General features: G+C 37.5%; 1 pseudogene; it reads right to left on the reverse strand.

Annotated features, from left to right (window-relative positions):
• Window positions 1-1,250: 1,250 nt before the first annotated feature.
• LOC102025430 lies at window positions 1,251-2,855 on the reverse strand (annotated as a pseudogene).
• Between the last annotated feature and the right edge of the window lie 2,971 nt (window positions 2,856-5,826).

Here is a 5,826-nt window from a genome sequence, read left to right on the forward strand (position 1 = left end):
AATCCTGGACTGAAACTTCTGAAGCCAGATTTACGTAAAAGTAGAGATGTTCTGTATCCTAGATTAAGATTTGGGTTCTTCTCAAAATGATCTACAGACTGACTACAATCCCAATTAAAATCCTAACAAGATATTTTCTGAAGATGGAAAATTGATGACAAAGTGTATATGGAAGTCTAAAAACCTACAATAGTAAACAAAGTCCTGAGGAAGGGGAACAAAGCTGGAAACTCATACATTATAATAAAACTCTAATAAGCAGAAGAATATGCTATTTGCAGAGAAATGACATAGTTCGATAGAACAAAATTAAAGCCCAGAAATACATCCACAACAAATCCAAATACAGCCAACTCATATTTGGAAAAAGAGCAAAGGCAACTGAAAGGAGGAAAAAAATGATCTTTTCAATAAATGGTATTAGAGTTATTATATATCTTATTTATTTTAAATAGTAAACTAAACATAAGCTTTATATCTTACACAAAAATTTCTCCAAATATATGAAAATTTTAATATAAAACTACAAAACTTCTAGGAGAAAATATGAGAAAATTAACCTGACTGTTCAAATGAATGTTTAGATATTATATAAATGTGCTCCTATGAAAGTTCAACAAATTGGATTTTATTAAAATAACTTTTGTTCTGTGAAGACATAAAAAGAATGAAATGACAAGCTAGATATTTAGAGAAAGTATTTGTAAGACACTTATCTGATAAAGAATCTGTATCCAAAATATACAAGAATTTAAAATTTAACAATAATAAAACAATCCAACTTAAACATGGGTGCAATATTTGATAGTCCATTCTAAGTGAATTATCAATGCATGACAAGACTATTCACAAAGTAGATGTAAGTAAGCATATGAAAGGATTCTTAACATCATTTGTCACTAGGGAATTGGAAATATTAAAATCACAATGAGATACCACTCCATGCCTCTTATAATGGTAAAAATCTAAAAGTAAAATGACAATATCAAATTCTGACTAGAATAGGGAAGAACAGAAACCCTGACTTTAATGAAAAATTATATACCTGCTTTGAACAAGAGTTTGTAGTTTCTTACAAATTAAATATACTCATATCATATAATCCAGTAATTCCATTCTGGACATGGTAGTGCATGCCTATAATCTCAGCACTGGGGATGCTGAGTCAGGAGGATTGCCAAGCTTTTGAAGCCAGCATGAGTTACATGATGAGTTCAAGGCCAGCCTGAACTATATAGCAAGATCTTGTCTTAAAAAAAAAAAAATCCATTTTGACAAACTGCACACCAGTCCTCACTGGGGTCGTTCTCCTTCCTTGTCTCCCTTACATGAAGGGGAGACTTCTGGGATGCTTCGAGTCACTCAGACTTCTCACTAGATAGGCTCTCCTGGTGCAGTGCAAGCTGACCCGCTGCGCTATTGGGGGCATCAGATCTTGCAACAGTCTCCTCAAAAACAGAGTTCAGACTGCTACTTAAGAGCAGGGAAGTGAATGCATTTCTTGGATAGTTGGTATTTTGAGGTCTAGATTCTTCATCTGATTCTTGTTTCACTATAACAATGGAAAAATCATACTTTTCTGGTAGTCCACTGTTTTCTTGTTTTATTTGGATTTGTTCCTACATGACTACTGGCACTTTGTGTGCAGAATCATCTCCTGTTGGTTTTCTGGAAAAACCAGAGCTTCTTCGGCTCCCAATGCTGTAGGCACTAGGTGAACATATTAGGGGATGAACGCTAGTCATAGTAACAGGTCCCGCAAATCCCGGAGAAGGCAACGATGAGTTTGGTGACCACACTGTTCTATTGGAGGGTGGTCCGGGCTGGCCATGATCGGTGCTAGGATCTTTTCTCCCAGTATTGTCCATCATAATGGTACTCGAACAATCAATATCGGGAAGAGAATGAAGATTGTAAGAACCTCCCACTGATGCACTCTGATCAATCACAGGTGAACCAAAACCCTTTCCCTGAAGCACTTGTGATGGTGGGACTGGAAGGAGTAGAGCGTGAGCGGTAGCCTGTCCACTGCTGATTTGCCACTGTTTTGTGGTTTGCTGAGCCATGAAAGGCATTGCAGGGAGTTGGGCTTTATTGCTTGCAGAGGTACATTCTGGTTTGGTGGGTACCTCAGCTGTTGAGGATGAGGAGGAAGCCCTGGTCCATTGAGTTTAGGGCAGTGATTTTGAAAGTTTATCAAATGTGGAGGGGATTGCCGATGAGAGATGGAAGGCTGCTGGATGGGCCCCTGCATTCTAGGGCTTGGTAAACCCACAGGTGCTGGCCTCCGTTGCACCTGTTGCCTCTGAGCCATTACCTGTTGCTGCATACGCTGGAGTCATAACTGAGCTGCGCTGATCTGGGTCGGAAACTTGGATAACTGGTTTGAAGATAAACCACCTGACGGCTGTGACTCCTGTTCCACAGCAGGATTCTGCTTCGGCATCTGTGGCTGGCTCTCTTTATCCTCAATTACTAAAGAACCTAAGTTGATAATATTTGGGGCCCAGAAACTAGGATCACAGTGAAGTTGGATGGTGGTGTTGGTCACTGGGGAAGCATCACACCTTGCACGAAGGAGATGCGGTAACCAGTATGTAATCAATCACTTGCTATAAAGTAATGTTGCACTGTTGCCACTGGAAACTGCCCATTTAGAAAGTTGCCAACAGCTCCAGCTGTTTAGAAAACCCAGCCACTTCTTACTGCTGTTGCATAAGTTTCATGGGATGATCCTTTGCAAGGCTCTCTAGCTGATGCAGCAGAGCTTTTCCTTTTTTATTTATTTCTACCATCATTGTAAAGATAGCAACAGGAATATCCTGTTCCACTTGCTTTTGATTTTGGTTTACAGTTTGTCAAAATGGAGGGGAACTGCTGTGCTGTGAGAAGCATCCAAAAGTTTGCCATCTCTCTTGTCATGTGCCCACAGTGACAAATTTTCCAAATGGAGAGTAGATTTGTACTTTCTACCAAGATCTGTCTAAACCAGAAGTTGAGTACAATTGTGATGCTCCAAGTCACAATTTGGGAAAAGAGAAAACTGAAGTTCTTGTTAAATTAGCACCAATAGATAAAAGGAAGTATGAATGCCTGCTTCAGTTTCTTTGCTGCCATGAAATGAGCCTGGCTTTTCAAGACCCTGCTCCTCTAACTGTGCCTGATTATTATAAAATAATTCAAAATCTAATGGACTTGTCAAACATCAAGAAAAGACTGCAAGAAGATTACTCCTTGTACACAAAGCCTCAAGATTTTGTAGCTGATTTCAGTTTGATCTTTCAAAACTGTGCTGAATTCAGTGAGCCTGATTCAGAAGTAGGCAATGCTGGTATAAAACTTGAAAGCTATTTTGAAGAACTTCTAAAGAACCTTTACCCAGAAAAAAAGGTTTCCTAAAGTAGAATTCAGGAAAGAATCAGAAGATAATAAATTTAGTGATGATTCAGATGATGACTTTGTACAACCCCAGAAGAAGTGCCTCAAAAGCATCAGGGAGAGTCACTTGCTTAAATAAAGCAGCACCACTGGCATGTGTCTGTTGAAGATTTTTTGTTTGTCAGTAATTTAACGACATCATACAGAAGAGTTTGTGAGCTCTCCATTTTTGATGTTTACTAGGCTTTGGTTTCTTTAATAATCAATTTCTTTTAACCTCTTATTAAAAAAGAATGAAAAAGAGGAAAAGAAATGAATGGAAGAAAGAAAATGAAGGAGGGGAGGGAGAAAAGATGGTAGAAGAAAAGAGGAAGAAGCATCAATAACAAAAACTGTTCTTCCCACTTATTGGAGTCAAAACCAAAACCTGGAGTGACGGCTACTGCAGGAAGGAAATAGACTTTCTATGAACTCTCGGTTGAAAAGTTAAGTGATTTGAATGTGTGTGTTAATCCACTTTTAGAGAATTAATGCCACTTCCCATTAATGATCACCCAAACATAGACCTGGGTTTGAGGGGGAAACCAAGCCGTGCAGCAGAAGGATAGATTAGATGCCGTGAGAAGGTTGCTAATAGTATATTATCAGAGATGGCAACTGTATGAAAGAAAAATCAGGAAAACAAAAATTTTTTAAAAATCCAGTAATTGCCACTACACTCCTGGTCACTGGTTTGACTAATTTGAAAACTCATGTTCACACAAAAATATTTATGTAAATGCTTGTAATAGTTTTATTTGTAATTTCCAGATACTAGAAGTAGTGAAGGTGTTTTGCAGTAAGTGAGTGGATACACGAGCTGTGGTTCATAAGAACCACACAATGGTGTGTTAATCAGTAATAAAGAGAAATGAACTGCCAAGATGCTCAACAACTTGGATGAGTTCTGAGTGTGTAGTGACAACTTCCTCAAGCCATTCCGAAAGGCTGTGTACTTTATGGTTCCAATGAAGTAATGTTCTGAAAAAAAGCTATAGAAAAAAGAAAAAATTAGCATTTTCCAGGAGTCTGCAGGAAAGTGAAGACAGCTGAAATAACACAGCATGAGGAAATGTTTAGCACAGTGTATCATATATGATACTGTAATTAGGGATACTTAACAATCTGCACTACTGAAGACAGAAAATACATGGAATTTCGAAAAGCAATTTAAGAATATGAACAATTCAGGATGAAAAGTATACTATAACAGAACACTCTAACTGAATTATCAAGTGTTAAAACATTTAATGTAGAGGTGGGGAAAAGAATAGAAAAAGTGTGGTCTCAACATAAAGACTAAAGAGATTATATATCAGCACTGTGCTATTCTTGGTAAAGATTTTTTACAATGGAAATAAGGTAATCGTTCTCCTACTGCTATATATGTGTAAGTGGAAACTGAGTAATTGAGAAAATAGATGGCAAATCATAAGAGTTGATTTTCTCACCTTTGGACAAAGTGTTTATAGATAAACCACTGAAAGAAGTTCCAGAGACTTATGTGGTAATGGATTGGTGTTGGAGACACTGACATGAGCTAATGTTTAGTTTGACATAAATACAAATGGTTCCATACAGAAATATTCATAGATATGTATAGATAATGCATTAATATACACATATCTAAAGACAACAAGCACACCTGCCACTTAGAATTGGTGTCCAATAACATTCTTCAATACAAGGAACCACAGCTCCTTGGAGGATCAGATAACCCAGGAAAAGAGCAAGAAAAAAATAAAATGATGTGAAGAGGAATATTGCCTGAAAGAGAATTTTTTTAAACAGATGGGATGATGTGAAAAAGACACAGAAGTCAAATGAAAGAGCTACAATAGGCAAAGCTGAAAGAGTTGGGCAAGCAAACTAAATAAAGGAATAGTACATCATAAGTAAAAAGTAGTGTGGAAGAATTCAAGTGATATAAATACTTGATTAGATCAGTACATAATTAGAGAAGAAACAAACCTGTGGTCCAGAATTCCAAATAATTTGCACATAGAGTCCACCCAGATGGAGGGAGGGCATGCCTCCTCTCCTCTGAAGTGTGAGGTAAGTGACTTCTTTCCAAAGGGTGTAGAGTATGCCAAAGGGAAGAGAAAGGGCGCTCACAGTGAGGTCAGTGCCAAGCTAACGTTAACATCAACAGAGGATAATGTACTTCCTGGATATAATGAGATTATAATGGTAAGGTAGCTCTATCGTCTTCTTCCCAAGAACACATAAAACTAATATAGTCGTGGAAAAAAACATAAAGAAAATTGAAAAAAATGTAGAACATTCTACAGAATACTCAAGCACTATGAGTATAACCTTCCACAGTAAATAAAAATCTATGGAAAGTTTGAAAAACTGAGGCAGTCAACAGGGTAAGGAGATACGACAGCTGATGCATCATGATATCTT

The sequence above is a fragment of the Chinchilla lanigera genome, unplaced genomic scaffold, assembly GCF_000276665.1.
Source record: "Chinchilla lanigera isolate Chin_1 unplaced genomic scaffold, ChiLan1.0 scaffold00004, whole genome shotgun sequence".
NCBI classification, from domain to species: domain Eukaryota; kingdom Metazoa; phylum Chordata; class Mammalia; order Rodentia; family Chinchillidae; genus Chinchilla; species Chinchilla lanigera.